We start from the raw sequence: 12017 nt of genomic DNA on the forward strand, positions 1-12017 counted from the left end.
ACACTGTACTTTATATTTTATATTATTATTGCTACATACATTTATTTAGATTTCTATGAATTTTTACAAGTTCATTTCTCACAGTCCCCCGCCTAATAATCCATTACATTAAAAATTCGTGTTATTTCATCCAATTCTGCAGGGGAAGGACTATAATTTTCACTCACATTCATTTTCTTCCCAGTCCGTTAACAAATTCTCACTATATGTTTGTGCCAGGTTATGTCTATTTTCAAAATTCTTTAAGGCCTTCATCGCGTTTTTGTTTTCCTTTTCCTCCTCTAATTTCATTAGTTTAGAGAGGGAAGTAGGTCTCCCTTGTGCTTTCTCAGGATCGATTGGAAGTGTGGCAATCTGCATTCCTTGCACAACAGAGTGAATTAGTCTGATGAAGCAAGGAATTAAGCAGGGAAGGAAAATGATTCTGGCAACTGAACAAGTGATGAAAAATACTAGCTTCTTCCACCAAGCCCCTTGCCCGAATATCTGGTCCCACCAGGAGGCTTGTAGGATTGAATTCCATTTTTGGACTGGCACATGCGCTACTTTTTTTATTTCAGCAGCCAATCCTTTTATTGTTTCTCTGTAATCGTCTATTTCCATATAACACTCGGATTCGTTGTATCTGCCACACACTCCTCCCTCCTCGGCTAGCAGAGAATCGAGAGCTAGTCTGTTTTGATACACAAAAGCTCTCATTTGTGAATGTTGTTTGGCTAGGAGTTCTAGGGCTTCTGAAGTGTGGTTGGAAACTATCTCTACCACCGCTTGCAACCTGATAAGTCTGTTGAGGAGATAAATGGGGGTTCTGTAACCCCAGCTGCCATCATTTGCCCAAGTAGCGGGCCCGTAATATTGAATGATTCTTTCGGCAGGCCATTCTTCCTCGTTCCACTTCTGGTTGCCTCCCGCTATTGGTAGTTCCCGTTTTAATTCCCTCCTTTGTCTGTTTAATGTCTCAAAGAGAGGGGCTCCCAATGATTTACTCTCTGTTTTTGGTAGAGTAAAGAAAAAGGGCCGAATTATTCCAAGTGTGCAGGATCCTTTCCATTTTCTAGGTAGCTCGCTGTATGCCTTTTTTCCACATATCCAATATATACCATCAGGAGCTTCCCAACCCTTGTTCAACTTTGCCGGATCATCCCAATATTCCTTCAGTCCTATTAGCTCATGGAAGGGATTGGCCCCAGAGTTTTTGTACCAGCAAAGTCCAATTATTTCCATCCATTCACAGTTATTCCCCCGGGAGCGACTCCAATAGCCCGCGGGTGGTTCAGGTTGCCAGGTTTTTGTTTTGCTGTCCGAATTCACCGTGAGTGTGCTTACACACGGGGTATAGCCTACTAAATCAGTGAATTCTTTTCCTTCTCTGCTAATGCAGACAGTACCGATTATTCTTTGGTCTATAACCCATCCCTCTGGTCTTTGTTTTGTTTTTGATATTTTAGAGCCTTCCCATTTTAGAAGTTGCTCTGGGGTTAGTTCCTCTCCCTTCCAAGGCCACCTTTCAGCTGATTTTAAACCGCCACAGATCCAACAGTTAGACCTAATTCTGTGGCTATTTCTTGCATTAGATCTATGAAAAGGTTCTGGTTGGGGGTTGGCAATCCCCAATTGCTGTATTGTTTCTCTAATTGCTCATAGTGCTCACTAAGAGAGTTAAGCCTCTCTTGTTCTAGCCTCTTTTTCCGAGCTTCCACTTCTCGCCTCTTTAATTCTAGGGTTAGTTGTTTTATTTTGTTTTCAGGGTCCACCCCTTCCTCATCCCTGGAGAAGCAGAACACTTGGTCGAATTGCAAACATACCCGGTCATCACCACTTTTTAACAAATCAAGAATTATCGGTTCATTATTAAAAAAAGCTTTCTCTTCATGTTTTAAATTTCTACCTTCCCAATATACTTTCCCTCCCATGGTACACATTTTTAAATTTGCTTTATTGTAACATAAAGGGTTAACCGTATAATATGCCAAAAAGGTGGATTGTCTTTTTCCCCCTATCCAGACAGTTTTGTTACATTGACTGCAGATTGGAATTGGAGGGATCATTCCCACTTCTCTCCTATACCTGAAATGGGAAGTTTCAGTTTTTCTTTTCATAGGAGTTTTAGACTGCCCGTCCTTAAGACTTGCCGTTGGGTGATAACACCAGACCTCCCCCTGTAGTTCACAGAGATTATACTGAGTGCCGTTGGATATACAAAACCCCCTTTGTTGTTCTGGAGGACAGTCGATTATTCGTCCGGCATCTGTGGCGGTCTGGCACCGCTCACACTTCCCTAGGGGATGATCCCCCAGAGGCACCTCGGGGCTCATTCCCTTGGTCAAGCACATGGCTAGATTCAGGACTATCAGGATTCCCCACCGGTGTATCCCTCTGCCTTGCCCTTTGCCCGTATAAAAATATACGGCGGGGATTACCATCTTCCCGGCAGCAAGGATATTCTTCAGGGGCCCTTGTAGTCCTTATGGCGTACCTTCTTTTGAAGGCAGCCCACCGAGATGACTTAATCGTGTCTGTCCTGCACGGTACTTTTACTGTCTTTCGGCACTCGATTTCCAAAGCCTCTGCCTTGGAGTCTAACTTCCCTCTTATCCCTTTTTGAAAGAGTAGGAACCACTCAGGAGAGTCGAGTTCCAACAACCCCGCCCTGGTGGCAAGTATTAAGAGACGGCTAGTCAGATCCTGTTCCTTTTCTAGACACTTTGTACACAATCCCTTAGGTTTGTACCCTCCCCAACAGTGGGTTACCCAAATCTGGTTACAATAGGCGCACTTAAAATGTATAAATGGAAAACAATCACACTCAGGGTGGATACAACTTATCTGGTCGTCACTGTTCATTTGTGGTGACGCTGAAGTCTGATTTTTAGTTCTCCCGGAGGGGTGGTGACTTTCCACTTGGAGGTGTCGTATTCCTTTACTTTTTTTACTCGAGATGAGTGCGTCCAACCTTTTTCTGCGGTCCGGACAGCTGTGTCTGTGGTCAGGAGAACCAGGAAAGGTCCTTCCCAATGGGGGGTGAGGGGAAGCTCCTTCCACGCTTTGACGAGGACTTTATCCCCAGGCTGTATCTGGTGTATTGCGAATCCCAGAGTGGCGCTTTGGGGGATCAGTCCTCGTTTTCGCAGTTCCTGTAAATTTTTGTTGATAGCAATGAGATATGGTTGTATTTGCACATCCTCCACTTGAGGGTGTCCTACTGGCATTCCATGTTTGTATGGCATTCCGTACAACATTTCAAAAGGGGACAGACCCGTTTCAGAATGGGGCATTATTCTAATATTTAGTAAAGCAAGGGGGAGACACTTAATCCATGACATTTTCGTCTCTATCATGAGTTTAGACAATTGGGATTTAAGTGTCTGATTCATTCTTTCCACCTGCCCGGAACTCTGAGGATGCCAGGGAGTGTGGTATTGCCACCTAATACCCAGAGCTTCTGAAATTTGTTTTATAATTTTTGAAGTGAAATGAGTTCCTTGATCCGAATCAATACAGTCCACTATCCCATACCTAGGGATGATTTCTTCCAATAAAATTTTTGATACTGTTTGGGCCGTAGCCCTTGCCCTGGGAAAGGCTTCTACCCAATGTGTTAGTTTGTCAACTATTACTAATAAGAATTTATATCTACCGATTTTTGGTAATTCGGTGAAGTCCACCTGGATCCTCTCAAATGGTCTGTATGAGAGAGGCCGCCCTCCCCAAACAGTTTGTTTGGAGTTGGATTTATTTACTTTTTGGCAAACCACACACCCCTGTACCTCTTGTTTGGCAATTTCAAAAATCCCCTTGCATCCGAAAAATTTCAGGAACTGATCAGCCAGCGCCCGAGTTCCCCAATGGGTCTGTTTGTGTAGTCTTTGTAACACTCTCCTTGCCACTCCCCTCGGGATCAGTTCCCTCCCATCAGGTAACCACCATTTTCCTTGTTTCATGACTCCCCCTATTTTCTTGAATTCTTCAATCTCTCTCTCTGAAGGGAGCATGGGGATTTCAGGTGATTCCTCCGGAGTCACCTCGGGAATACTTACGGTAAGCAGAGCTGCTCGTTTTGCCTCTTTATCGGCTAGGTTGTTACCTCGGGTTTGAAACTGCAACCCTGTCTGGTGTCCTTTTACATGGACAACTGATATTTCTCTCGGCCCCCGGACTGCCTCTAGAATCTGTCGGATTATTTCCCCATGAATTAGGTCTTTTCCTTTGGTATTTATTAGACCCCTCTCTTCCCAAATTTTTCCAAAAGTGTGTACCACACCGAAAGCATACCGTGAGTCTGTGTATATGGTCCCTCTCCTTCCTTTCAACCTCCGGAGGGCTCTTAGGAGAGCATAGAGCTCGCAAGCTTGTGCAGACCAACTTGCTTTCAAAGGACCAGATTCTACAACTTCCCCAGATGCACCATTTATTATCGCATATCCTGATTTTCTTTTTCCCTCAATAATTCTCGAGGATCCATCTACAAACCACTTCTCTCCCCCTTCTAGCTCCTGATCCTCTAAGTCCGGTCTTATTCTGGTCTGCAGCTCCACGATCTCAGAACAGTTATGCACTAACTTCTCTAGAGGTTCACCGAATAAAAACTGAGCAGGATTTTGTGCAGAAGTAGTTTTCAGTTCTAAACCGGGTGAGCTGATTAAGATGGCTTCATATTTCAGGAGCCTGGAATCAGTCAGCCACTTCTCTGCTTTTTGTTGCAATATGTTTCTCACATCGTGGGGAGTGTAAACTACCAGAGGAGCTCCAAAAGTTATTTTCTTCGCTTCTCCTACTAACAGAGCCACTGCTACAATTGCTTGTAAACACGTAGGCCAACCCCGACTGACTGGATCTAAGATCTTTGAAAGAAACCCTATAGGCTTCTTTTTGTCTGCCCATTCCTGAGTCAGGACTCCCTGTGCTGTTTGTCCACTCACATCCACAAACAACTGGAATTCTTTATTCGTATCTGGTAGAGTTAGTACCGGGGCAGTCATAAGAACAGTTTTTAATTTCTGAAAATTGGACTCATCCTGTTCAGTCCACTTCAGCCTGTCAGTGTTTAATCTTTCATATAAAAACTTCACCTTTTCACTGAAACCCTCAATCCACTGCCTGCAGTATCCCAAGAGCCCTAGAATTTGTCTAATTTGCCTTTTTGTTTTTGGTGCAGGCAATGCAAGGATGCCTGCTACCCTCTCCGGGTCTAATTTTTTCTTCCCTTGAGATATCCAATGTCCAAGATATTTTATTTCAGGCTCTGTGAATTGCAGCTTGGATTTTGATACTTTCAAACCTTTCCTTCCTAGGAAGTTTAACAAGGCAATCGTGCTTTTCCTCACGCTCTCTTCAGTCGGTCCAGCTATTAGCAAATCATCTACATATTGCAAAAGCTTTGTCTCGTCCTCAAGAGCAAATTGGGTTAATATTTGTTCTAAAGCCTGTCCGAAAAGGTTCGGAGACTCCACAAACCCCTGGGGGAGGACCGTCCACCTTAGCTGTTGCTTACGGTTTGTATCTGGGTCCTCCCACTGAAATGCAAAATAATCTCTACTCCTTTCATCCAGAGGGCAAGTCCAAAAAGCATCTTTCAAATCAATCACACTATACCACACATCTTCTGGTGTGAGCCTATTTAGTAAAGTATAGGGGTTGGCCACCACCGGGAATCTAGTCCGGGTCCTAGCGTTTACCGCTCGTAGGTCCTGGACCAATCGGAAGCTACCATCCGTCTTCCTTACAGCCAGGATGGGGGTGTTGTGTTGGGACATGCAAAGTTCTAAAGTTCCCCCTTTTAGGAGGTCATCAATTATTTGTTTCAACCCCCTTCTCCCTTCCATCGGGATGGGATATTGTTTGACTCTTATAGGGTCCTCAGAGTTCTCGATTTTTATTTCGATAGGTTTGATATCTAGCTTTCCTACCTCTCCTTTTGAATGCCATACTTTAGGGTTTATTTTCTCCTCATCCTTAGGAGTCAACTTAAATATTTTTACCACCAATTCAGAGTTTTTAATCATGATATTAATTCTTAAAGCGACAATCATGTCCCTTCCCAGCAAATTGTAATCTGCTTCTTCTACTAATAGCAAATTCCCTAAGCAAATTTTATTTTCAGATTCTATTTCCACATCTTTTATTATAGGTACTTCAAAGGGGTCTCCCTTTGCACCGATTACAAAAACTTTTTCTCTGCTAGCCACACATCCGTATGGCAATTTCTGCAGGGTACTTCTCTCTGCCCCAGTATCCACAAGAAAACTTACCTCCTGTCGTTGGGGTCCCACTTTTAACTTTATCAAGGGCTCCTTGGATGTTCTGGTCCCCAAATTAAAGAGCCCCTGACACCCCTAGTCTTCCTGAAAAATTTTCTCATCTTTTATTTTTTGTTTACAATTCCGCTGAACGTGTCCTACCTGTTTACAGTAGTAGCACTCAGGGGGCTCTCTCCGTGGGGCCGGGGCTGCCCAATGAGAACCTCGACCTTTCCCGGGTAGTGTTTTAAACTTACCCTGCATCTGTTCTTGTTTCTGGACCTCTTTTACCGCAGTTACTAAAATTCTAGCTTGCAATTTCTGCTTCTCATCCTCTCTCCTCATGTATACTTTTTGAGCTTCCCTTAGGAGCTCCTGAAGACTTTTATCTTGCCACCCCTCGATCTTTTCTAATTTTCTCCTAATATCTTCCCAAGATTTAGCAACGAATTGTGTTTTTAACAGAACCTCCCCCACAGGAGAGTTCGGGTCAGTCCCAGAGTAAATCTGTAAACTTCGCCGTAATCTCTCGATCCATTCAGTGGGTGGTTCCTCTTTTCCTTGACATTCCCTAAAAACTTTGCTAATATTCTGGCCCCTAGGGACCGCTTCTCTTATACCTTGTATAATCATGCTCCTTAAATCCATCATGTTCCGTCTGCCTTCCTCTGTCTGTGCATTCCAGCTCGGGCTTACGCTAGGCCATTTCTGGTTACCTGGCGTCCCCTGTGGATTGCGTCTGTCCCAGTCTCTGATCCCGGCTTGTTTAATCATCTCCCTTTCCTCCTGATTAAACAATGATCTCAGGATTGCCATAAGATCGTCAAAGGTATAAATACTGCTCCCTAAAAATTCATCTAACCTCTCAGCCACCCCAAGAGGGTCATCCAACAACCGCCCCATTTCTTTTTAAATGCCCTTACATCTCCAGAGTTAAGGGGTACATTCACAAAACCGATCACTCCCGGGGCCGTCGGTACTTCCCTAAGAGGGAACAACCGGTGCCCCTCTTCACTCTCTCCCCATTCATTATCTATCATTCTCGCTCTCAAACGGGTTCTACTTGCGGGAGGGGAATTGGTGATTGTGGGTTGCCTCCCTGTTATCAATTGTGGGAATTCTGCCGCCACCCGGCTGAAGGGAGGAATCCCCTCCGTTGTATGGGAGGGTCCCGGTTGTGGCGGCTGGACCGGCAGGGACGGATAGGGTGATCCCCAGCCTTGTGCAGGAAAAACCTCCGAGGAGGTTGCTGTGGTTACGGTGTTTACAGGCGGGGAAAGGGGAAGGGCTGCCGGCATCGCTGCTGGCCCCGAGTCTCCCGCTTGAGACACACGTATCTCAGTGGGTTGGTCTCGGGGGCCCAAGGGTGCTGAAGGCACCACTTGATCTGCAGAGGAAGGTCCCGCCGGTCCTCGATACGGGGGTGGTAAGTGATCGAGGGGTTCCCAGGACTCAGCTCTCGACTCACGTTTTTCTTTTTGTTTTATTGGAATAGCCCTACTCTGACATTTACCCAGAGCTTAGCATATTCCCTCTCCTCAGGATCTGAGGGGACCTTGTTCTCCACATAGGAGAACAACTTGTTACACGTCCATTTTTCAAATGTGCCTAACACTGGCCAAGTGAGGTGACTTCTCAACCCCTGTCCTCCCCAAACCTCCATACAATAATGTATTAATTTCTCCTTTGATTTCCCCTTCCTCTGGGGACAATCTTCCCAGTGTTTTAGCATCCACCCCAAGGGACTTTCCAGTGGGATGTCTGGTGATTCCTCCCCCTGATCGGAGGAATCTTTCCCTGTGCTTCTTCCTTGAAGCTTACTCTTTTTCTGCCCCATACTTCGCAAATATATATTCTTACCTTTCTTCGACTTCTCCGGGAGTCGATATCTGTTTCTGCGTTGTGTACTTAGGAATCAAAATTTGCCGATATTCACCTTTCAGCGAGCTGAGCTGAGGTCTCTTGTAATCGGTACTTTTTGATTCTTTCCTGGACCTCTACCTGGGTCCGTTTACTAAAAGGGTTTACCAATTCTCGAGCTCGACAAGACGTATCCTTCCCCTTTTAGTACCTTGCGATCAGTTCCCGAGACACCCTTTGGCCTCAGGTTTTACGAGTGTGTGTCGAGAGAAAAAAAAACTTTCACTCTGTATTGCTTCCTTCGCGGCCGGCCAATTCCCTCGCGGGAGGATGGAAACGCGGCCTTGAAGTCCGCACTCGCTTCGTGATCAGATCACGTCTCACACACTCGCCCGATCACCCACTCAACCAGCAGTACTTACAGCTATTTTCCTGCGTGGGTGTCTTTGTGCACACTAGACGTTTTACGAGCAAAGCAAGCCGCGGCTTCCCGAAGGCTCTGTGCCTTCCCGAGCTCTCCGATCCGGATCCTTTTCCTTTTTATTGTGGTTTTTACCTCCGCCTAAATTTGGTTCGGATATCGGAATGAACTACGGGGGTTCTCAACTCACCAGGCCGCCAAAATCAGGGGAGGTACCCATCCTGGGCAGCGAGATTCCCCGCAGTTTCTCCGATCCGAGTCACAGCACCAATCTGTTATAAATGCAAAGGCAGATTTGGGTTAAATAAAAAACAATTTATTATAAAACAATTTCTATAAAAAAATAAACAATGAGGAAAAACCACAATAAAACAAACAGCGCAGCGCTGGGTGGACAGGGGTCTATACCCAAAGGTATAGGTGTTCCCAAATCCACGAAGGAGGGTAGACTGTCCGGGGTTTTTATAGGGATTTTGTGCCTTGAGGCCAAATTCCAGGCAGGCACCATTCACCAAGGGTCCTTGATTGTTGTATGAATTGATTTCCTGGCGTTGGAGAATAGAGTCAAATAGACGTCCGGACAGAGTCTCCTCATATGTAAAGAAGTTCTGGGTGTTTCTTGATTTCATTGTGGTTCAGGCCATCTGGATGGGATGGTTGGATCCGGGTTGGAGCTGATGGATATCTCGGCTGGACTTTTTCCCTTTGTCTACCTGATGGCTTCCCCCAACGGTGGCCTGCAAGGCGGGGTGTTCAGGTCCGGTGATGAGTATCTCGTCGGAGCCTTTCCCTGTTAGCCTGATGATTCATGTCCTGTCCATTCTTTTCCGTTGATGGGCGCCGAGCCTGTCCCTGTCAGCCTGATGATCCATGTCCTGTCTATTCTTTTCCGTTGATGGGCGCCGGCTAGGATCGTTATCCTTTGAGTGGGAATTTGCGACTAGATCTGGGAAGGGCTTGTGGGCCACACTGTACTTTATATTTTATATTATTATTGCTACATACATTTATTTAGATTTCTACGAATTTTTACAAGTTCATTTCTCACACAACCCATTACTATAACCAGAGAAACATTTAATAGCATACTCACATAATTACCCAGTCTCTCACCACACCTATCACTCACCCCAAATCCAAGCCCTGGAACCACTCACTGTCCATCATCACACCATGCTGCCCCCTGGCTCTGCCCCATGCACTGCCCCCCCTCCACCCCTCACATAATTGATGATGTAAACAACGCTGCTAGTTTTTCCAGTATCACATGACTGCATGGGGCAGCCATTACTCATCAGCATTATACAATAATAATTTAATCACATAGTTACCTAATTATGCCCAGCTCCACCCTTCCCACCACATCGCACCGCCCTGCCCCACATGCTGTGCCACGTCATGCTGCTCTGCCCCCTGTGCTGCATCATGCTGCTCCACCCCACACATCATTGACAGACATTGATAAACACTGCCATGTTTTTCCCCAATCATGTGACTTCTCGGTGCCACCATTTTGTCCTAACCATGGGGGTGCTGCCATTTTTAGGGTTACAGTTAAGGCAAGGGTTAGTTAGGGTTACTGTTATGAAGAAAACACATTTTCAAGCAAGTTGTGTAATATTGGTATTGCAGCGTGATGCTGGTTATAATGTCTACCACAGAGTTAATAATGTTGTTGTTTCTACCCCCATGTTAACTGTATTGAGTTCATCTCTTACCCAAGTGTTGTAATCCCCTTCTGGTTGGGTCACTGCTGCTGCTACCCAGCATGGTGTACCACCAACCTCGGTATGCAAATGAGGTGAAAAGAGTAATGAGGGCTGAGAGAGCCCCTAAATCAAGCGAACCAGATGGAGCAGAGACAAAAGAGCCTCATAACCTAACCGACAGAGAGACCAGGATGTTCCTAGCCTTAACTCAGAATCCTCGCCATCACCAGAAAGTGCTTGACCAGGATGACACCCCTACAGAAATGAGCCATGAGAGGTCTTCCATGGTATTCCCGTGGGGACAGAAGCCCAGGCCTGCCGAGGAGATGACTGACAGGACTGAAACACCTCCTTCCTGGTCACCCTGTGGGAGCGGCGGTGGCATGTGCAGCCTCCCGAGCCCCCACCCCAGAGCTGATACCTTCATAAAGGCACAAAAAGGACTCAGGTGTCCTGCCCATTCATTTCAGCTGGTGCATTGGCCGGGACCTGCCACGCCTGAAGAGGACTTTTGGACAGGATGGCCACCTGTTCAAAGGACTCAAAGGATTGCTGGCTCATCTTGGACCTCAGGATACCAACCTGGGACGGTCGCCAAGAAGCACCAGAAAGGTAAGCTTCTGGTGGTGGGAATCAGGAGCAGGTGAATGTGTGAGTGAATGAGACAGGGGCTGGTAGCCCAGTCCCCCAGCGTGAAAGGGACCCCTAGTACCGTGGTTCCAGACCCCCGCGAGGGGGCCGGCTGGGAACGGGGGGAAGCGAAAGATAGGATGAGTGACTGAAGCACTCCTGGGAATGGGGATAATCCCACCTCCAAGCAAGCGGAGGCATATCTGATGGAGTGAGTGGCTCACATAGACTAAGCCCCCTAGAAGCTAGCTTGTTCAGTGAGTGTCTGTCCACTAAATGTCTGTCAATCTGTCTGTCCAGTGAGTGTCTGTCCAGTAAGTGTTTGTCAAGTATTGAGGGCCTTGGCAGCATTGCAGAGTCCAAACAAGGGCAAGGCATGGAGGTCAAAAACATTTGTTTGTCTATTTGTCTGTCTAGTTGGTGTCTGTCCAGTAAGTGTTTGTCAAGTCAAGTGAGTGTTTATCCATCTGTCTAGTGGGTGTCTGTCCAGTAGTGTTTGTCAAGTTAAGTATTTGTCCAGTATTGAGGGCCTCAGCAGAGTCGCAAAGTCCAAGGAAGGACAAGGTGCGGAGGTCAAAAGCATTTGTTTGTCTAGTAGGTGTCTGTCTGTGTTAGTATCTCTCTGTCTAGTAGGTGTGAGTGTCTGTCCGGAGAGATTGAGGGCCTCGATAGTGTTGTAGAGTCCAGGGAAGGGTAAGGCACAGAGATTAAATTTAGATTAAGTTAGTGTAAAGAAAGAGTAGAAGAGAAATAGTAAGAGAGTAACTAAAAAGGGTGTGTGGACTATAATAAAAGTGTGGAAGAAGCAGAGTGTAAGAAGTAGTGTGAAGATGGGACAGTGTGTGAGTAAGAAGAGTAACCTGAAGGGCTCGAAAGTTGAGAATATTCCCCCAGGTAGTCCCTTAGGACAACTTTTGGATCAATGGGACAAACAAGATGAAATGCAAAGTTTAGATAAGATCACCATGATTCACTATTGTGTAGAAGTATGGCAAAGGCTGCCGTTACCAGAAAAGTGGCCACAGTGGGGCACCAGGGATTACTGGATGTGCACCCAATTAGATCAGTGTTTAAGAGCTAAAAGAGACCTAGAGATAGAACAACTAAGTTATGCTGAATATTGGTTGAACTATGCTACTAGCAAAGAGATTGTAAAAGTAT

This window comes from Pseudopodoces humilis, chromosome 32 (assembly GCF_049639895.1).
Source record: "Pseudopodoces humilis isolate 2021_Gansu_Grassland_sample_001 chromosome 32, ASM4963989v1, whole genome shotgun sequence".
Lineage (NCBI taxonomy): Eukaryota > Metazoa > Chordata > Aves > Passeriformes > Paridae > Pseudopodoces > Pseudopodoces humilis.